This window comes from Geotrypetes seraphini, chromosome 8 (assembly GCF_902459505.1).
Source record: "Geotrypetes seraphini chromosome 8, aGeoSer1.1, whole genome shotgun sequence".
In the NCBI taxonomy this organism is placed as follows: Eukaryota; Metazoa; Chordata; class Amphibia; order Gymnophiona; family Dermophiidae; genus Geotrypetes; species Geotrypetes seraphini.
This window is the reverse complement of record NC_047091.1, coordinates 34,308,182-34,331,561: the sequence shown is the minus strand read 5'-3', so window position 1 is coordinate 34,331,561 and position 23,380 is coordinate 34,308,182.

Here is a 23,380-nt window from a genome sequence, read left to right as displayed (position 1 = left end):
CAAGCCTCAATTGTTCGTCTCCTATGACCAAAACAGACCAGGACTTCCGGCCACAAATGCAGGCGCTTGCGCTGGATATAAGAGTGCATCCCCTTCACCTATAGAAAAGCGCAGCATCAACCGCAGATGGGAGCCAGCGCCCACCAGCGCAGAACCATAGCCACCACAACGGCTCATCTGCACCACACACCAATAGGGGACATCTGCGATGCAGCCACTTGGTCCTCCATGCACACCTTCACCAAGCACTACTGCCTCGACATAGCATTCCACGCTCCACGGCCGAGCAGTCTTGGAAGTGGCTCTTCCCTCCCGGGAGGGACAGCAACCACTAGCACAGCCTTGACAAACACTGATCAAGTAGGGTGTTATAAATATCGACAAACACTGATCAAGTAGGGTGTTATAGATATTGATTAAGTAGGTCTTCCAGCACTCCTGTCTAGACTGAATGTGGAATAGGCAAGTATGAATTCTCACATGCAAGTACGAATTGTCACTGTTGACCAGTTGGTTTCTCACTGTTCATTGATTGTCATTGACCAGTTTCACTGTTCTGTGAGTTAAGTAGGTCTTCCAGCAATCCTGTCTAGACTGAATGTGGAATAGGCAAGTATGAATTCTCACATGCAAGTACGAATGGTCATGTTGACCAGTTGGTTTCTCACTGTTCATTGATTGTCATTGACCAGTTCACTGTTCTGTGAGTATTATTGCTCAGTTAACACAGCACTTTATCTAAAACCTTGTTTCCACAACTTCACCTGCTTTGCCTGATTACCCTGCCCGGCTCGGCCTCCACAGCCAGGCGAGGGATGCACAAAGCGCTAAGGCGCAGGTCCAGTCGGTACATCCCTCGGCTAGGGAGTCAGCCATATGTGGCTGACTCATCCTGCTTGTCCTAGGAGAAAGTGTAGTTACTTACCTGTAACGTAGGTTCTCCGTGGACAGCAGGATTGTCAGCCACACAACCCACCCGCCTCCCCATACGGCGGACCCGGCCACAGCTAGGAACATCCTGGGGATTAGGGGGAAGCAGGGGGAAATGGGTAGGGCTCGGGCATGCCCAGTGGGGCCCGGGCACTGCACGTGCTCAGAGAAAAAAAAAAAAATCTCTCTGAGCTATTGGAGAGCTTATCTGCAAATTGGGAGCTGTTGGGACAACACCCATATGTGGCTGACTATCCTGCTATCCACGGAGAACCTACGTTACAGGTAAGTAACTACACTTATCTTTGTATGTCTGGCATTTATCTAGAACCCTGTTGTGTCATCATGCCGAATTTTTGAAGCAGATAAAAATGACTACATTGATGCAAAAACTTGAGTTATCTTGCCCCAATATAAGCAAGAGACATTAAAAATGGTAGAGTACACACAAAATTATTCATAGTAGTAAAGATATTCCATATTCGATGAAGCCGTCCGCGCAATGTGCAGTGGCAACGAAAAGGGCGAAAAGAATGCTAGGAATGATAAAGAAGGGGATCACGAACAGATTGGAGAAGGTTATCATGCCGCTGAACCGGGCCATGGTGCGCCCTCACCTGGAGTATTGCGTCCAGCACTGGTCGCCGTACATGAAGAAGGACACGGTACTACTCAAAAGGGTTCAGAGAAGAGCGACTAAAATGGTTAAGAGGCTGGAGGAATTGCCGTACAGCGAGAGATTAGAGAAACTGGGCCTCTTCTCCCTTGAAAAAAGGATACTGAAAGGAGACATGATTGAAACATTCAAGGTACTGAAGGGAATAGACTTAAAGGACAGGTTGTTCACCCTCTCCAAGGTAGGGAGAACAAGAGGACACTCTCTAAAGCTGAAAGGGGATAGATTCCGTACGAATGTAAGGAAGTTCTTCTTCACCCAGAGAGTGGTGGAAAACTGGAACACTCTTCCAGAGGCTGTTATAGGGGAAAACACCCTCCAAGGATTCAAGACAAAGTTAGACAAGTTCCTGCTGGACAAGGACGTATGCTGGAAGTGCTAGTCTCAGTTAAGGCGCTGGTCTTTGACCAGAAGGCCGCCGCGTGAGTGGACTGCTGGGCACGATGGACCACTGGTCTGACCCAGCAGTGGCAATTCTTATGTTCAAATACCTAATACCTGCATTATGAAAGATACTCCATTTATCCAATGGATCAATATCAAATATATCCAGTGCCTGCAATATTCAGATACTCCATATACCCAATATCTGCAGTACTAAAGATACTTCATAAGCATAATGGATCAGAATCAAAGATACTCCACATATCCAATGCCTGCAGTATTAATGATACTTTGCATACCCAATGGATCAGCATTAGAGATACTCCATAAATCTGATAAATCCGTATCAAAATACTCTATATATCTACTGCTTGCAGAATGAAAGATACTCCATATACCCATAAGCAGAAAATTGTTTCTCTCTCCCTGAGGTTGTGGGTTCAAATCCCTCGCTGCTCCTTGTGACCCTGGGCAAGTCACTTAATCCCCCCCATTGCCCCAGGTACACTAGATAGAGTTTGAGCCCACCGGGACAGATAGGGAAATATGATAAAGAACCTGGATGTAAAACCACTTAGGATGTAAATAGCATATAAATTAAATTTAAAAAATTAATTAATTAGTAAGTTAATAATCACACTACAAATGGTTCGACGATGAACTACTCCCACTAAAAAGACAATGCAGACAACTAGAAAGAAAATGGAGGAAAAGCAGTCAAGATTCCACAAAAACAGCATGGAGAAAACGGAACCAAAAATACAAAGAAAAACGAAAAACATACTACACAAAGCAAATCGGAGAAGAATCCCAAGAAACAAAATAACTATTCATAAGAACATAAGAACATAAGCAATGCCTCCGCTGGATCAGACCTGAGGTCCATCGTGCCCCGCTCACGCATTCGTTTTGAATCTGTCCCCTTTCAACTTTTCCGAATGCCCTCTTGTTCTTTTATTTTTTTGAAAGTTTGAAGAATCTGTCCCTCTCTACTCTCTCTATGCCCCTCATGATCTTATAAGTCTCTATCATATCCCCTCTAAGTCTCCTCTTCTCCAGGGAAAAGAGACCCAGTTTCTCCAATCTCTCAGCGTATGAAAGGTTTTCCATCCCTTTTATCAGAGGCGTCGCTCTCCTCTGAACCCTCTCGAGTAACGCCATATCCTTCTTAAGGTACGGCGACCAATATTGGATGCAGTATTCCAGATGCGGGCGCACCATCGCCCGATACAGCGGCAGGATAACTTCTTTCATCCTGGTTGTAATACCCTTCTTGATTATACCTAGCATTCTATTCGCTCTCTTAGCGGCCGCTGCGCACTGTGCCGTCGGCTTCATTCCAACTATTAAAAGAACTCACAGACACCAAACCCTACCTGACAAGTAAGAACGCCCCCCACACCTACAGCCACCCTTTTAGCGACATTCTTCAAAGACAAAATCGCAACTATCAGATCCACTTTCAGTGGAACACCTATGCACCTAGAAGAGATCATAACACCCCCCCACAGAAAACGAAGCAGTTGCAGCAGACAGAACATGGCCCCACTTCTTACCCATACAATTGTTAGACCTCAACAAACTGTACAATAAATACAGCCACGCAGCCTGTGACCTCAGCCACTGCCCCCTATAACTATTGAAAACTCCAGTACACTATTTCGCACCCTGCTCTTGCAATGGATACAAACTTTACTCACGGACAGCCTTTTCCCACAAGACCTCAGCGAAATCATCATCACTCCGATCCTAAAAGACCCCAAAGGAGCAATAGACCCACCATCCAACTACAGACCCATAGCCTCAATACCACTTTATGTCAAGCTAATGGAAGGCCTCGTAGCCAAAGTCCTAAACTTATACCTAGAAAACCACAACTTACTCCATCCAACACAGTCTGGCTTCAGAACCAACCACGGCATTGAGACCCTATTCGGCTCACTCATGGACACCGCCAGACAACACCTCAGCACAGGCAAAAAAAAATGCTGATTATCCAACTAGATCTCTCCGCAGCCTTTGACCTGGTAGACCATGACATTCTTCTACAAATACTAGACTCAGTAGGAATCAGTGGTAAGGTACTATCATGGTTAAAGGATTCCTACAATCCAGAATTTACAGAGTTAAAACAAACAAAGAAAAATCCGAGCCATGGTCCAACCTCTGCGGAGTACCCCAAGGATAACCTCTATCACCCACACTCTTCAACCTATACATTGCCTTCATTGGCTCCTACCTAGACAAACAAGATCTAACCTTCTAAAGTTATGCAGATGACATCACCATTCTCCTTCAGTTCAACCAACCAGCACCATCCATGGCAGACACGATACACAGAACACTTGAAACAATAGCAACATGGTTGAAAGACCACAAACTAAAACTAAATCCTGACAAAGCAAAGTTCATCCTACTCGAAAATAACAAAACCCCAACCATAACAAACCTAGTCATAAACTCTATAACATACCCCATTCAACCCACTTTCAATCTCCTGGGAGTGCTGATAGACAGAGGCTGTGTAATGCAGCCACAAATCAACAAAACAATTAAAAAAAAAATCATTTGCAGTCATGAGAAACCTAAGGCAAGTTCGAAAATTCTTCGATAGAAAACAATTCCATCTTGTGGTACAATCCCTAATCCTAGGTCTAATAGACTACTGCAACATACTATATCTCCCTTGCCCAGCAACCATGATAAAACAACTACAAACAATACAAAACACAGCCCTAAGACTTATCAACTCGCTGAGGAAATATGACCACATCACAGAGGCATACCACGATTCACACTGGCTCCCAATACAAGCGAGAGTACTCTTCAAAATTCTACTGCCTACTATTTAAAGCCATAAATGGAGACAGCCCAGCCTATTGGAACAATCGACTAATTCAATCCACCTCAACCAGACACAGGAGAACCCACAACCCATTCACACACATAAGAACATAAGAAAATAAGCATCGCCTCTGCTGAGTCAGATCATAGGTCCATCGTGCCCAGCAGCCCGCTCTCACGGCGGCCCTCCAGGTCAAGACCTGTTAGTGATCTTTTACATGCAACATTTTGCCTTGTATAGTATCCCTCTAACCATACCCCTCAATTCCCCTTTCTTTCAGGAACTTGTCCAATCCCATTTTGAAACCCCAAATCGTACTCTGCCCTACAACCTCCTCTGGAAGCGCATTCCAGGTGTCCACCACCCTCTGAGTGAAGAAGAACTTCCTAGCATTTGTTCTAAACTAAACTAAACTAAATCTTAGGTTTGTATACCGCATCATCTCCACATTCGTAGAGCTCGGCACGGTTTACAGGAGATGGGATAGAAAGGAACTACAATGAAAGGTAGAGGTTTACAGGAGATGGGATAGAAAGGAACTACAATGGAGGGTTAGAGGACCAAGTATGAGGAGTTTTAGAGGGCTTAGAATGCCAGAGATGGAATAAGTATCAGATTTTTGAGAATAGCCAGGTCTTCAGATGTTTGCGGAAAAGTTGGAGAGAGCTCAGGTTCCGAAGAGGGGAGGAAAGGTTGTTCCAGAGCTTGATGATTCTGAAGGGAAGGAATGTCCCTAGTTTTCCTTTATGGGAAATGCCTCTTAATGAGGGGAAGGATAGTTTTAATTTGTGGGTGGATCTGGTGGTATTAGGGTTTGAGGAGTTCCAAGAAAGAGGGATACATGGATGGAGGATCCCATGTAGGATTTTGAAAGCTAGACAGGCGCATTTGAAGTGGACCCTGTTCTGAATCTGTCTCCCTTTAATTTCCTCGAGTGCCCTCTTGTTATTGTTACCCCCACAAGTCTGAAGAATCTGTCCCTCTCTACCTTGTCTATACCCTTCATGATCTTGTAAGTTTCTATCATGCCCCTCTAAGTCTCTGCTTTTCCAAGGAAAAAAGCCCCAGCCTCTCCAGCCTTTCCGCATATGAAAGGTTTTCCATGCCTTTTATCATTTTTGTTGCTCTTCTTTGAACCCTCTCGAGTATCGCCATATCCTTCTTGAGGTACGGCAACCAGTATTGAGCGCAGTACTCCAGGTGCGGGCGCACCTTCGCCCGATACAGCGGCAGGATAACTTCTTTGGTTCTGGTAGTGATACCTTTTTTGATAATGCCCAACATTCTGTTCGCCTTCTTGGAGGCCGCTGTGCATTGTGCCGCCGGCTTCATTGTTTTATCCACCAAGACCCCCAAGTCCTTTTCAAGGTTGCCTTCCCCCAATACCTTCCCCCCCCCCCATCGTGTAGTTGTACAACGGGTTTCCTTTCCCTACGTTCAAGACCTAACATTTCTCTACATTGAAGCTCATCTGCCATCTATTTGCCCAATCACTCAGCTTGTTCAGATCCCTTTGCAATTCTTTAAATTCCTCAACAGTTCTAACCCTACTGGAGAGTTTCGTGTCATCCGCGAAACCAACCAAAAACGTCACACGAAAAAAAACTATACAACAACCTCCTAGCCACTCGAGCTGCAACACTGGACCACCAACTCTACAATCTGTTGACCTCGACCACAGACTACAAAACCTTCAAAAAAGAAATAAAAACCCTTTTATTCAAAAAAAAACATAAAACCGAACTAACACAGTCAGAACTGTCCCAAACATCACCAGCAACACTCAACACTCTCTAATCCTTAGCAACTTAAAAAATGTACAAACTACTCCTTATGTACTTCTAATGCCCTGAAAATTCCTATGTAATCCGCCTTGAACCGCAAGGTAATGGCGGAATAGAATCACTAATGTAATGTAACTACACATCCATTGTAGGAAAGTACAGTGAATGCCACGTGTCTTTTCATTACATCATGAAATTTGTACCTGACATGCTCTCTCTGGTTCACATAATATGTTTAGAGGAAAATCTTAACCCTTTATGATAGGGCGAATACCTTTCCTCACATCTCAAACCAAAAAGTTCACTATGAGGTTTCATTATCAATGAAAGTTTCAGATTTAGTTTTAATTCCAGTGCACAGAGAACCTGTCAACTTCTCTATCTTCTCACTCGCCAAATGCTTCTGAGTCACACAGTGAAGAGAAACTTCATGTCTCAAGCACTTTCCCACGGTCTGGCTTTAAATAGAGCTCCAGGTTTGGACTGGCCGTGTAAGACTGTGCACAGTGAGTGTGTATTTTACCTGTAATGATAAGAGTGAAAAGCAGGTGGAAGAATTGTGAACTGGGGATTGCAAAAAAAAAAAAAAAAAATGGTTACTGCAGATGGGCAGACTAGATGCGCCATTTGGTCTTTATCTGCCATCATGTTGCAATGTTTCTATAATATCTATCCAAATCACAGTTTGTACTTTAAAAAAAACTTACTTTTAAATTAATTTATAGTGCTCAGCCCCACAACTATTCAATGGTCAAAAGTGAAGTGAACTGAACATAGGCTGTTGTCAGACCATCATTGCAACTATAATGTCTGTTCCACCACAGTCAAGATATAATTCATAAAGCAGAAAATAAACGTTCACTTATCTGCTTGCAGTGGTGTCAGTAGTAGGTCACGTAACAGGCAGCTATATTGAAAGTGCTAGTACTTGATTAAAATTATCCTAATGTCGTGAAATACAATGCAGGTGTAAAGAGCCTTAGCTTATAGGAAGAGGAGATGCAAATGTTAAGAGCCTTAGCCAATAGGGAGAGGAGCATATAGTGGATGCTGTGGATGGGCAGACTGGATGGGCCATTTGGCTTTTTCTGCCATCATGTTTCTATAACCATAAAGCTCTATGACCTCACAATGCAGGTGTTAAGAGCCTTAGCCTATAGGAAGAGGAGATGCAAATGTTAAGAGCTTTAGCCAATAGGGAGAGGAGGAGATAGTGGATGCTGCAGATGGGTAGACTGGATGGGCCATTTGGCCTTTATCTGCCGTCATGTTTCTATGTTTCTATACAGAAGGAACACATTGAGACACAAAGATTAAAAAAAATGGGGGGCAAATTGATGTTCAGCTCTTTTTTTTTGGGGGGGGGTGGAATCCAGGTGCAAGAAGACAGTAAGGGCTTTGTGGTTGCAATCTGTGGGTTTCCTGCTCAGCATAGTTTTGCTGTCATGTCTGATGGAGTGAGCACCAGCTCCTTCTGCAGAGGCAATGAAAAAGCTCCCCCCTCCTCCCACCCCCACCGCACCTTACCCTCATCAGCCTGTTTCTGCACATCTCTTCACCAAGGCGAACAAATTGGCCTGCACGGCACAGCGTCTTAATGCCTGTTTCCGCCCTGCTGCTAGGGGGTGGATTTGAGAGTCTGCCTTGGCTTTTCACCAAACGACATACAGAATCTGGGGGTTCCGTATAGTTTGTGGGTTTGTTTTCTCCTGATCCTTTAAGTTGCCACCTCAATCGAAATGGCCTCCGCTGGGTTCTGGTGCCAGATATCTTCATTCCCTAATACGTGAAAGGATTTCATCTTTTTTTCATGGCCTCTCCCAGCTCATCACAGCTACAGTCTTTGGCAGGGAACCAAAAAGTGCAGTCCCCTCCAGAACCTGGCTACTGTATACCTTATGTCTGGCCATTACAGGGCACTTTTATTACATAGATGCTGACATATATGTGCATTTGGGCCAGATTCTATAGGTGGAAACAACAAATTGGCACTAATAAAATTTAGTGTGCAATGCTGTTCTATAAAGGATGCTTTCAGGATGAGCACTAAGGGATCCATTCACTAAGGCATGCTAACTGATTTAGTGCACGCTAAATGCTAAGGCACCCATAGAATATAATGGGCACCTTATTCATGCACCATATATCAGTTAGCACACCATAGTAAAAGGACCCCTAAGCGCTGAATTCGGTGCACAACATCAGCGCAAAATGTGGAACCCAGCTGCGGGCGTGAGAACTTACCCCGGTTGAAACCGGGTGCAATTCCTGGCGTGAAAACTGGGCATAGACCAATGCTCTCCTGGATCACTGCACCTCGTTGGCGTAAGCCCCTTATCCACCCGGGCCCACCCATGGCCACGCTCCCCTTTCGATCTGGGCCCCGATCCAATTTTGGCGATCATTGATGCAGAACCGAGGAACCAGTTCAAAAAATACTTTCCACTTTCAACGGTGCTCAGAATCCAAGATGGAATGTAAGAACTCAGAGTGGGGGATTAACCCCTACCAGAACTCTTGTGGTATCTATCATTGCACCATGACTGCTGTGAAAAGTTGTTTTGAAACATTGAATAAAATAAGTGATACTTTGTAACTTGCACACTTTCAAATTGCTTATAATGTATGAATGGTTCAAAGGTTAAGTAACTTAGCTGAAGATTGTTGCTAGCGTTAGTTTGGCTGGGTCATCACAGCAGTCATGGTGCAATGATAGATACCACAAGAGTTCTGGTAGGGGTTAATCCCCCACTCTGAGTTCTTACATTCCATCTTGGATTCTGAGCACCGTTGAAAGTGGAAAGTATTTTTTGAACTGGTTCCTCTATCTGTTTATTTGTGATTCCGTTTTTTGGAACTAGGCTTTTTTGACCTAACCCAGTCGTTTATATTGGGATCATTGATGCAGAACAGGGCGTGGCCAGATCAGCAGCGAAATCATTAATACCAACTAAAGTGCTGGTTAACTCCGGTAAATAAATCGTTGGAGCAATAGGAACTACAACAGGGAAGTACTGAAGGACCAGTTCCAGATGCTAGGAAGGAAGCTGAAGACCAGAACGCAGAGGATAGCATTCTTGGAGATCCTGCCAGTACCCAGGGCAGATGAGAAGAGGCAGATGGAGCTGCAAGCAGTCAACGCGTGGATGCGGCGCTGGTGTGAGGAAGAAGGATTCCACTTCGTGCGCAACTGAACAACGTTCTGGGGAAAGAGCAAGCTCTACAGGAAGGATGGACTCCACCTCAGCAGAGATGGAACGAGGCTACTTGCAAGCAACATCAAGAGAGAAGTGGACAAGTTTTTAAACTAGGAAGAAGGGGAAAACCGACAGTCAACAGAGAGAGAGAGTCGATGGTTCGGGAACTGGTATACCCAGAGGATACCGTGCAAGAAGATAGAGGGAAAGACTCATCAGATTACAGGCAAGAGAGATCGAAAAGGACACAAGAGGGAAGGAAATGCAAGAAAGGAAAAAACTGCAAACTCAAGTGTATGTACACAAACGCAAGGAGCCTTATAAATAAGATGGGTGAATTAGAAGCCATAGCACAAAAAGATAACGTTGACGTAATAGGCATCAAGGAAACATGGTGGACTGAGGAAAACATCTGGGACACTGTGCTACTGGGATACAAACTATACCGCAGAGACAGAGTGGCTCAAAAAGGTGGGGGCATTGCCATATACGTCAAAGAGGAAATTGAATCTGCTGGAGAGAACACGCCACAACTGATGGATAAGTTAGAGTCTCTATGGGTCAAAATTCCAGGAACAAATGGCCTGGAAACGAAGATCGGCATCTAATACCGACCCGCAGGGCAGTCCAAAGAAATTGATGGAGAAATGACAGATGAGATTAAACGCAACTGCAAGGGAGGCAACACAGTTATCATGGGTGACTTCAACTACCGGGAATAGACTGGAACCTAGGCACCTCCGGCTTCATTAGAGAGACCAAGTTCTTGGATGCTGTAGGCAATTGCTTCCTGGAACAACTTGTCAAGGAAAATACTAGAAGAAATGCAATTCTGGACTTAATTCTAAGTGGCCTACGAGGACCAGCACAAGATGTAGAAGTAGAAGGGACGCTGGGAAGCAGCGATCACAATATGATCTGCTTTGATCTGGATGCAGGGGAGAAACATCGGTCCAAAACGACAGCCACAGCCCTGAACTTCCGAAAAGGGAATTACGAAGGGATGAGACTCATGGTAGGGAAGAAGATTAAGAAGAGGATAAGCACTGTAAAAACGCTAGAGCAAGTTTGGTCCCTTTTTAAGGACACAGTCACCGAGGCGCAAAATCTATATATACCGCCTATCAACAAGGGATCCAAGAAGAAAAAGAACAAAGAACCGGCGTGGCTCACTGTAGAGGTGAAGGAAGCGATCAGAGACAAGAAAACTTCATTTAAGGAATGGAAAAGGTCAAAAATGGATGAAAACTGGAACAAGCACAAACATCAACGCAGGTGCCTTAAGGCGGTAAAAGGGGCCAAAAGAGACTATGAGGGAAAAATAGCCAAGGAAGCGAAGAACTTCAAGCCGTTCTTTCGATATATTAAGGGGAAGCGACCCGCAAAGGAAGTGGTGGGACCGTTGGATGACCATGGAATAAAGGGAGCGCTAAAGGAAGACAAAGCAATCGCTGACAAACTGAACACATTTTTTGCATCTGTATTTACCGAAGAAGATGTACACAGCATACCGGAACCCATCAGGCTATATGCTGGAAATGAAGACGGAAAGCTGACAGGATTGATGGTCAGTCTAGAGGAGGTGTGTAGGCAGATTGATAGGCTTAAGAGCGATAAATCCCCGGGACCGGATGGCATCCATCCGAGGGTCATCAAGGAACTGAAAGGGACCATAGCTGAACTGCTTCAACTAATAGCCAATCTGTCGATCAAATTGGGAAAGATTCCGGAAGACTGGAAGGTGGCGAATGTTACACCAATCTTCAAGAAAGGTTCGAGGGGAGATCCTTGGAACTACAGACCGGTGAGTCTGACCGGGAAATATGGTAGAGTCACTGATAAAGGACAGCATCATTGATCACCTTGACAGAAACGGGCTGATGAGGACCAGTGAGCACGGTTTTAACAAAGGCAGATTGTGTTTGACGGACTTGCTGCACTTCTTTGAGGGAGTAAACAGACAGATAGACAAGGGCGATCCAGTCGACATTGTATATCTGGATTTTCAGAAGGCGTTCGACAAGGTTCCGCATGAACGACTATTTCGGAAAATTGCAAGCCATGGAATTGAGGGTGAAATACTCACGTGGATTAAAAACTGGTTGGAGCATAGGAAACAGAGAGTGGCAGTAAATGGACAATACTCGGACCGGAAGAGCATCACCAGTGGGGTGCTGCAGGGCTCGGTGCTTGGACCCGTGCTCTTTAACATCTTTATAAATGATCTGGACATAGGTACGACGAGCGAGGTGATTAAATTTGCGGATGATACGAAGTTATTCAGAGTAGTAAAGATGCAGGGAGATTGCGAAGATCTGCAACGTGACATAATCAAGCTCGAGGAATGGGCATCGACATGGCAGATGAGGTTCAACGTGGATAAGTGTAAAGTGATGCATGTCGGTAACAAAAATCTCATGCACGAATACAGGATGTCTGGAGCGGTACTTGGAGAGACCTCCCAGGAAAGGGACTTGGGATTCTGATCAACAAGTCGATGAAGCCGTCCACACAATGTGTGGCGGCAGCAAAAAGGGCAAACAGAATGCTAGGAATGATAAAGAAGGGGATCACGAACAGATCAGAGAAGGTTATCATGCCACTGTACCGGGCCATGGTATGCCCTCACCTGGAGTACTACGTCCAGCACTGGTCGCCGTACATGAAGAAGGACACGGTACTACTCAAAAGGGTCCAGAGAAGAGCGACTAAGATGGTTAAGGGGCTGGAGGAGCTGCGGTACAGCGAAAGATTAGAGAAACTGGGCCTCTTCTCCCTTGAACAGAGGAGATTGAGAGGGGACATGATCGAAACATTCAAGATACTGAAGGGAATAGACTTAGTAGATAAAGACAGGTTGTTCATCCTCTCCGAGGTAGAGAGAACGAGAGGGCACTCTCTAAAGTTGAAAGGGGATAGATTCTGTACAAACATAAGGAAGTTCTTCTTCATCCAGAGAGTGGTAGAAAACTGGAACGCTCTTCCGGAGTCTGTCATAGGGGAAAACACCCTCCAGGGTTTCAAAACAAAGGTAGACAAGTTCCTGCTGAACAAGGACGTACGCTGGTAGGGCTAGTCTCAGTTATGGCGCACGTCTTTGACCAGAGGGCCGCCGCGTGAGCGGACTGCTGGGCACGATGGACCACTGGTCTGACTCAGCAGTGGCAATTCTTATGTTCATAAGCGAATTATTTGGGGCGCCAATATGAAATCGGCACCCAGATTTGGGCAACTTTTATAGAATCCGGGGGTGGGGGTGAAAATGTTTGAAATAATGACATCTACGTATGCCTGTGTAAGAGGAGGAATGGCTTAGTGGTCTGAGCTTTCGCCTCTGCGGCCTCAGGTTGTGAGTTTGATGCCAGCATGCACACTTAGGAGAAATTCAGTAAAAAGCGCTCAAAGTTAGCCACTGGGAAGATCAGTGCGAATCTGAAAGGTCACTTGGATACACAAAGTCAGAGGCGTGAAGAAAGTACAAGAGTTTTATTCACAGCATGCCGGGACTCTAGTGCAGTTAATAGCCTGCCTACTAGAGTGTCAGAAACAGGAAATACACGGACTTTTATGCCCTTTTCGCAAACTAATATATGCAAAAACTACAATTTTCATTTGTTACTTCTATAACTTTCTACAATTATTATTGGTCCTAAGCCAGCACTTATGATAGGTTCAGGGGTACAATTTATAGTCCTATAGGAAACTAGCTCATTTCTCTGCTTATTTAAATCTTATAGGTCTAAATGTTACATGTACAGAAGTGCAGGGCACATCATGGCTCAAACTCTTATCTATTCAGCTTACATTGTGGTAAGGTAGGGACATACATTTTAGGCAGATGAAGTCAATAGATTGTACACTTTCTTCAGCTATGTAGGCCAGAGCAATATTTTAAACAACAGTTAACTATTTCATGACCCTACAAATCTAGTATTCCACAAAGGATGTGCTGCATGGAGCAACCTTTCCTAGGGTTACCAGATATTACGTCAGTAAAATCTGGACCCCCAGGCCCACCTAGTTCCACCCCATTATGCTCCAGCTCTGCCCTCAGCCCCACCCCCAGCCCTGTCCCCCGCTGCATGGCAACCCGTAAGTATTATCAATGCTGGATTATGTCCAGACTCCGACCCTGAATTTCTGGGTATATGAGGCCAGGAACAACATAGCCAGTTACGTGAAATAGCATTTAAGCAGCTATGGTAACCCGCATATAGATAGGACTGACTTGTATTGCAGGTTAAGTGTTGAACATTGCCATTGAGCTAGTCACATACAGACTCCGCCTCCAGAATGCCCCCCAAATAGCCAGTTTTGCATTGGGTGTTAACTGGACATTTTCAGAGGCTCAATCCAATTAAGTGCTGCTGAATTTGAGCTGTTAGCCCCAGGCAGGCAATTTAAATGGCCAAGAGCCATTTCTGGCTGGCAGAATTAGCATTGTGTGCAGGGTTAGCTTCTGTGCAAAATCCTTTTCTGCATCCGTGTGCCCACAAAATTGCACTCCCCCTCAGCTAGCCCTAGGCCCCAGAAAGCCAGTAGGAAAGTCTTGTACTCTAATCATTTTAACATGCCCCCACCCCCTCCATGTTAATGCACTCACTAGGGAGAGGGAGTAGGGAGCAAAAATGGAGATCCAGTTCCCAAATACAGAAGGCGCCAATTAAAAGTTCCAGGAAACTTCTTAATTTCCTTTTGGTGATTAAAGGAGCTTTGCACCCAATGGAATCAGGCTTAATACAGAACACAAGAAGGGAACGATGTTACCGACTTCCTTCCATCCCTACGCCCTGAGAAATAACTGCAGCCAACCCAGGGGAAAGTTAAAAGCAGACAGGCTTGATTTCTCCATTTTGTGCTCTTGTGGGGGAGGGAGAGCCTGTGATCAGGTTCCCTCTGCCTTCTCTGGGACAATGAGACACCTGAGCGGTCTCTCTTTTTTCTTGTTGCGCCCATCTGAAAATATGTCTGAACTTTGCCGTGCGATTGGAACGCTGGAAGGCCACACCTGAACTAGGGTTACCAGATGGCTCCAGAAAAAGGAGGACGGATTGAGACATCCGGATTTTACTTCCATTGCTTTCAATGAAAATAAAACCCAGATGTCTCTCTCGCACTGTCCTTCTTACTTCTGTTGCTTTCAATGGAAGTAAAACCCAGATGTCTCAATCTGTCCTCCTTTTTCTGGAGCCATCTGGTAACCCTAGTAGGGTTGCTGCTGGTTGCATTGTTGGATGCAACGGGCTTTGCTCTTCATGCGGAAGCAGTGTTTGCTTTGGCAGTGGCCCACTGGCGGGATCTGGTGTCGGGGGCCTGGCTCTGCGGTGGAGGCTGACTGATGTTCGTGCCAGCAGAGGGACTTGATCTGCTCTGTAGCATCTGCCGTCGCTGTGGCCTTGGCTGATGACCCCGGCCTGGTGTTGCCTCCTGATTCGGCTCGGTGTTTGTTCGTGGTCTTGTTTGATGGCCTTGGCATGGAACTGCCTTCCTCATCTGTTTGATGTCTGCTCGACCTGTTGGCCTGTGGTGTTTGTTTTTGGACTCTGCGTAGAATGAAGATGGTGCTCCAGTGGACCAGACTGAAGCTTGATTTTTCTACAGACTATTATGTTTTATTTATATTTTATTCTACTTTATTTGCTAAGTTATACAGGGCATCCACAAAAATGCTTCTTAATTTTAAATGGTTCTAAAACCAAAATTTATTGACATATTCTTTCACCTTTGAGGCTACAGTTTCATCAACTCTATATGGTACCTGACAAAAACCCAATTTTAACTAATAAACACCAATGTAACACTTCAATAGGTGTTTTTTTTATAAACATAAGAAACACATCCCTCCCCTGGCTCATCTTGCAGCCTCCACTTGGACTTTATATAGTTTTTGAGCTGATGATGGATATTTGATTCCACCTGAAAAGGTACCTAGCATTAGTAACTGTGGTATAAAAAAACAGATAAATGACAACTTTTTATACTCTCAATGAGCCACTAATTAGCTGGAATATAAATGCCTAATTTACAATTCATAACAAACTAAGAATAGAAACCCTAATAACAGTTTATGGACTTTTCCTCCAGGAACTTGTACAAACCTTTTTTTAAACCCAGCTATGCTAACTGCTTTGAGCAGATACTCCAGCAACAAATTCTAGAGTTCAACCGTGCATTGAGTGGAAAAAAAATGTCTTTGTTGATGTACTTTAAATGTTCTACTTTGTAATTTCATGGTATGTACCCTTCTCTTTGTATTATTATTATTTTTTTTTTTAGTAAACCGGTGATTTGTGTTTCCTTATTCCACTCTTCTCATAACTTTAGAAATCTCTGCCATACAGCATCTCCTCTCATCCATCTCTTCTCCAAGATGAGGACCCTAGCCTCTTTAGCTTTCCCCCGTCCCCCTTTATCATTTTAGTCACCCTTATCTGTAAGATTTTCAATTCCTAGTTTATATCATTTTTGAGATGTGGGAACCATGGAGCGATACAGAGATATTTTGATAGTCTTTGTTTAATTCTCTGTTCCTTTCGTAATGATTCATCTGTTGGGCTTTTTTCTTTGCCGCACACTGAGTTCTATCCCCTTCTCCTTGAAATAATATCTGTTCAGTTGCTTAGCTATAGCTAATGGTCTTTAAGTAGGTGATGGGATTCATACGAGAAACATGATTTGATTTAAGGTGGCAAATGGGAATAATCTATGTTATAACTTGCTTATTTCTGTTTATTATTGATGGATTGGTTATTTATTGATCGCTCCTTTCAGTTCATCCCAGGCGTAATTATTTAAGTCTCAGGATGTCATATAATAGGAGCTAAACAAGAGATTTATTGAATGCCTTGATGTAACAGCGCACACTGTCTCGGATTTGCTGATTCGAAATGGGCCAAGACATTACAATGTAGCATCTGGTAATTCCATTCTGTATTGATGTGAACAATTTGTAAGATAACAATATCTTGTTCGATAGCAATTACTAGATATCTTGCTTTGAGCAACCATTATGGGAATTTATAGATGGTTTTATTTTGCCAGTGCAAGAAATCAGTGGGCATACAAGTCAGCTGGCATGTCATATTAGTATAATACCCATCGGGATCATGGAGGCTGCACCCACAAGCGAATGTTTATATTAATAGAGGGATAGGCAATTCTGGTTCTCGAGAGCCACAGACAGGTCAGGTTTTCAGGATCTCCACAATGAATATGTATGAGATGCAAATCTATCTCATGCAAAAGACAGCATAGTTGTTGCAAATGATAAAGATGGGTCCTGAAGGTTACACTTCCCCCTCCGTATTCATGGAGATAGGGTATCAGCATGGCCGCCAATACAGAGAAACCGCAAATAACTTTACGCAGGTTTTTCTGTAAAACGCCTGATAAAAGACACAAAACCATAAATAACCTTAAATGTTCCTGTGAAGAAAGTGCCGCAATTTTCTCTGTACAACATTGAGAGGATTGATTCTCTCTGTGCATCACTGGGAGCAGCTACTTCCTGTGATGTAAATTTGGGGGCGGAGCCTGCACACGAAAAACCAAGAATAACCGAAACCGCAAACAACGAAACCGCGAATACGGAGGGGGAAGTGTACTTGGATTTAGGGATCAGCATAAATCTTGAGTTCAGCCAGTGGCATAGCTAGGGTAAGGGATGCCCGGGGCAATGGCACCCCTCCCCCGCTCTCTTCTCCACCCCTGCTCTTTCCTGCCCTCCCTAAAGTGCCTGCGCCCACCTTCCCTACCCCCCTGTACCTTTTAACTTTTCCAGGAAAGAGCAACAGCATGAACTTGATGCCTGCATCATGTTGGCTATCCCTCGATGTCACTTCCTAGGCCTGGAGCCCAGAAGTGATGCCAGAGAGAGGCGACACCGACGCGGGCGGCAAGTTCATAATGCTGCTCATGCAGGAAAAAAATTAAAGAGGTATGAGGGGAGGGAAGGGGCGAACGCACGTGACAGGGGGGTAGTCAGGAAGGAAGGGAGCAACGAGGAGATCGGGTTTCTGCGCCCTTTACAAAGGCCACGCCTGGGTCAGACCGCCACCCTTCCACACCTCTTCCTTACTACGCCAGAAAATTCAGCTGAGCTGTGATTTAAGGGCGAGTTTGTAGCTTCCAAAAGGTACATGACAGCTTGTGTTAGAGACCCACCGAAATTCAGTTGTACTTAGGCTCAGGCAAAGTTTGTGGTCTTAGCTAAGTCTGGTTCAACGGGTATAAGTAGCTTCATGTTACGTGCACAGATGTAGAACTGAGTGCCAAAAGTATTGATCCTCGTGATACCCCATGGACTGGGCCCTGGCAACTCTGATGCATTTTCACAGCTAAACTGGCATGCATATATTGTTATCCTCAACCAATGTCTACCTGGTAAATTATCTTTGCTTAAATTAGGAAGAATTGTGTGTCCTCAGCTCTATGCCACCTACAGAGAATTGACGTACTGGGACAGACCAAAGGTCCATCAAGCCCAACAGTGGCCAACCCAGGTCACAAGTACCTGACAGAAACCCAAAAAGTAGCAACATTCCAGAGCTGAGATTTTGATGTCATAATGCCTCATTCCACCAATGCCTTAGAGCCAACCTCAGTAGTGATGTCACAATGACTCAATTGTCCTATACTTGAATTCACTTAAGAACAAAATAACTGCCATACTGGGACAGACCAAAGGCCCATCAAGCCCAGCATCCTGTTTTCAACAGTAGCCAACCTAGGTCCCAAGTGCCTAGCTAAATCCCAGGTAGTAAAACAGATTTTATGCTGCGTATCCTAGGAATAAGCAGTGGATTTCCCCAAGTCATCTCAATAATGGCCTATAGACTTCTCTTTTAGGAAATTATCCAAACATTTTATAAACCCTGCTAAGCTAACTGATTTCACATAAATCAACCACAGACTTTATCGTCAGTATATTTGCTTGCAGTGCAAAATGTGTCCTTGGAGATTTCCGTTCGATGATCCAGCATGTAAATTATGGATAAAAACAATTCAGATGTATTTTTTCTTGCTCCTTTTGCTCTGGCGAGCATTTAGACAAAAATACAGTAGTAATAAAAAGATTTTATGATTTCATCAGCAGAGTCTTTTTGTCTGCTCTCTGCCGTCCCCTCAAAACAGAAAGTGATCTTTAATCAACCTGGAAAGGCGCCTAGCCCTGCTGAGGAGGGAACGAGTCTGATGAATCCCAGACCAGCAGTAGGGATCTGCAAATCAAAGTATTTGCGTAAGGACACATGGTTTTAGGAATTGGATCCTTTAAGCTATCATTATATATTATCGGGTTCATTTTGAAAAGAATAGTGGAGAAAGAGAGAGAGAGTATTTATGTGTGTGGGAGAAGGAAGGACGGCACAGCCATAATGCCAGGCTTCATAAATGTTTGAATTTTACAATTGTCTGTGTGTCTACATGTACCGTATCTGTGTCTGTGCTTCTGAGAAGGGTCTTTTCTTGGTCCTTCAGCTGTGAAACAGAGGGCGGGATGTGCTGGGATAGAGGAGTGTGTGTGTGTGTGGGTTTCACAAGTTGCCAGCTGACGTCATTGAAGTCATGAACCTATTTGAACCCTATCCAAATCACAAGGATTAGGCTCATTTTTTTTTTTTTTAAAGATTGTATGCTTCTTAACATTTTAAATCTTCATTGCTAAGGAAGAGTGGCTGGAGAGTAGATGAGAGTCCAATGGATTCCATCTTTACCTGGGCCAAGCATATATTAATCAGGTTTTCTATTCCGCCTTTACCTATTCAGTTCAAGGACAGATGACATTACAAGAGGTTGGGTCAGTAACCCAGGAAGTCGCAATGGACAGTTTGACACGGACATTCAATAGGGTTGCTAGTACAGGTAGATCAGTACAATTATTAATACAGGCCATCTTTTGTCAAACCATGTTAAGGGTTTTTTTTATCACCGGCCGTTGCGATAAAAGCTCCAACACTCATAGGAATTCTGTGAGCGTCGGAGCTTTTACCACAGCCGGCTGGTAATTTAAAAAAAACCCTAATGCGGCTTGATAAAAGGAAGCCAATGTTAGGTCATAGTTACAAGTTTAAGTAAGTTATGTTTGGCTCATCGTTGGGTCCCAGGAGATGCATTAGACAAGCATATATTAAACGCGAATTATAAAATGATGGAATGCGAATTGGAGTCAAATACTTGACTCTTTAGGGACTTTACTTCATGAAACAGGTGAAAACTTGACTCTTTACCCAAACCTTTAACCCCTTAATTTGCAAAGAGTGTAACGGCTGCTTTACGTAATTTAATGTTGAACAAGAGCAAAAGTGCCAAGTAAACGGGCATTTGGAGATGCAGATTGTTGAGTAAAAAAAAATGGCATCATACAGGGCCAGAGGAAGACCTTTGGGTTGTGGATCAAACAATCCAAATTCTACCATTGCTCCCTGTTATGTTAGGTGACATTGATTCATGCTCGAGTCTTAGCATCTTGATGAAAGAAATTGGTTTTATGCTAGTCCGGAAAGGTCCTCCAGCGTCATCCCCATGGTTGTTTTCAACGTGTCTAGCCATCTGGTTGCAGGTCGCCCTCTTTGCCTGGTTCCTTCAATTTCCCTAAACATGATGCCCTTCTCCAGTGATCTCTCTCTTCTGAGGGTGTGACCAAAATAAGAAGATGTAACTTCATCATTTGGTTGGACCATAGCCTGGTGACCCGTTCATTCTGCTATCTATGACAGTAGACCAGCAGCCTTTCAATTCGTGGACTAATCTTATTACTCAATATGGACCATGTTAATACAGTGCATCCAATGGAGGGCCTTGAACATGTTGTCATGACTTGTACCGCTCCTCACCAGTGTGATCTTTCATCCTCCACCCCCCCGCTGTCCACCATTTTACTTATTGATAAATGCAATGGATTTCATTTGGTGACTAGGGTAAAAATAGATCCAAGGAGTATGGCCTACCTGTCTTTGACTTTGCTGTTATTTCTCCCTTCTAAGCTCTGACCCATAAGAACATATGAATAGCCTTACTGGGTCAGACCAATGGTCCATCTAGCCTAGTGCATAATAAAATTAAATTATGCACTCTTAATTAGCTAGTTGATAGTTTAATTAATTGATTAAATATATATAAAAAATAAAAATCTTTAAAGGTTTGAAGTAAGTGATTACATTACATGCATTCAGGATGAAGACTTGAAATAACATCTAAGTTATAAGAGGTCTCTTTACTGAGAATAATATATTTATTATGATACTTCAACCTCTTAAATCAAATCAAATTAAATTTAAATTTGACAAATTTATTTATACATTGGGGTAAAAGTGTATGCTTAAAACAAGGTTCTATATGGTAGGTGTGAGTTAATATTAACAATAGATCGCTTCATAAATAAGAAGTTAGGTATAAAATAAAAACATAAAATAGAATTTATTAAAATAATTTTTGTATTAATTATCCTTTATACCCCCTTTCCTTCTTGATTGATAACTTTGTGGGTTGGATATTTTGGGTAATGATCCGTGTGTTTGTTAGTTGAAAAACCCAAATAGTAGCAGAATTCCATATAGAATCCCAAGGAAAAGCAAGATTCCGGAATCCCCAAAGAGTAACCAGATTCTAGAATCCCAGATAGTAGCAGCATTCTATGCCACTGATCCAGGGCAAGTAGTGGCTTCTCCCATGTCTGTCTCAATAACAAACTTTTCCTCCAGGAGCTTGTCCAAACCATTTAAAAAACCAGCTACATTAACCGCTCATACCACATCCTCTGGCAATGCATTCCAGAGCTTAAATATTCTCCAAGTGAAAAAATATTTCCTCCTATTGGTTTTAAAAGTATTACTCTGTAACTTCATCAAGTGTCCCTTAGTCTTTGTAAATCTTGATGCAGTAAAAAATCGATCCACTTGTACCCGTTCTGCTCCACTCAGGATTTTGTAGACTTCGATCATATCTCCCCTCAGCCATCTCTTTTCCTAGCTGAAGAGCCCTAACCTCTGTAGTCCATCTTTAGTCCCATCTTAGAATAATTTTAAACAGAAAAACAACCCAACATATTTTGCAGTTAGGCCAACTAGCAGAGACATTTACCGAAAATAATGAACCCAGAATTCCCACTGTGAAATTCAAGAAGCCTCACTTCTTCAGACACAGTAACCCGACCCTGATTACATTTCTCATAATTATACTCGACAATCGCCTTTTTGTTCTTGCTGGATTTGGTACTTCAGTCAGCCAAAAAAAGTATTTTGCATTTCCCTATCTGCCCTGAAAGTATTTTTGGACAAGGGTTTGAACATCTGAAACTTCAAGGTTTTCTAATGTACCGGCCTGCGAGACAAAGCAGAAAGAAGAGCGATGAGCTGAGGTTACTGCTAGCAGGGACCTATCATGGTTTTCAGTCAGAGGAGGTGGATTTGAGGTCTGAGAATAGTGGGTTGGATAATTAAGCACTCTGGGCCAGAAACCAAGTGTGTGCGCTGCTTGTTCCCACAAAAAAGCTTACCATGCCCATCAAACAGATGTCGCAAGTTTCGACTATCTGAAGCATTTGCTGCAGTGGAAGCTTTTACCGTATATGTTTGGAAATTACTTTGGAACTTCAAAGGAAATCTTAGAGGGGTTTTTTTTTCCAAGTTTTGTTAAGCAAAAGCTACCGTTTTGTCAGGCTCGATTTAGTGGGTGTCAGATTTTGAGCCTCTCGGTTCAAACAAGCCACAAGTTAGGTTCGGGCTTGGGTTCATACAGCAGCAGTGAAGTCCTGGATGAAATGTTGCAGGGTTTCAATGTCAGCGGAAGCCCAGTGACCGCAAATAACTTGTTCAGTACAAAAATGTGAGGCCGATATTTGAAGGAACATATCCGGCAGCAGGCACAGTACTCCAGGCAAGTCACGACTTGACCCTTCATTGCCCCAGCAACAAAATAAGTCCTTGTATATACTGTAATATGTAAACCACATTTGATTGTAACCACAGTATATCAAATCCCATCCTCTTTCCCTATAATCAGTGACACGACTACAACTTTATCACTTATATAGCGCTGTAAGGCGTATGCAACACTATACATTTTGACATTTAATATACGGTCCCTGGTCAGAAGAACTTACAATCCAACCAGATGGGAAGGAAGAACTCAAACCATAGCTATGTGATGCAGGGTCCCACATTATGAGTCACTGCTGTGGTGGAATATTCAGCTCTTACAAGTCCAGTATGCTTTACTCACGTGGATCTGGTTCTGGGTCAGAGGGAGTCCATTCCATTAGGCAGAACGATGACTCACAAGAAATGAGGTCGCGTTTTTCTCACTGAGTTCTTCTGCATGACTCAACAGCCCTCAAATTGTAGGGGTGGGTTGCAGGTCTTAATCTCAGACGCTATGGGGCTCATAATAATTTTTTTAAAACGTCTAAAAACCCGCCTAAATTGGTACTTGGACGATCAAGAAGAAAGTCATCCAAGTGCCGATAATCGAAAAGGTTTTAGACGTACCTAAAAAACAGCTTAGGCCTTTTGAGTGCTGCTGTATGCCCAGAGCTAAAAGAGGTGTTTTAGGAGGAGTGGTGAGGGCG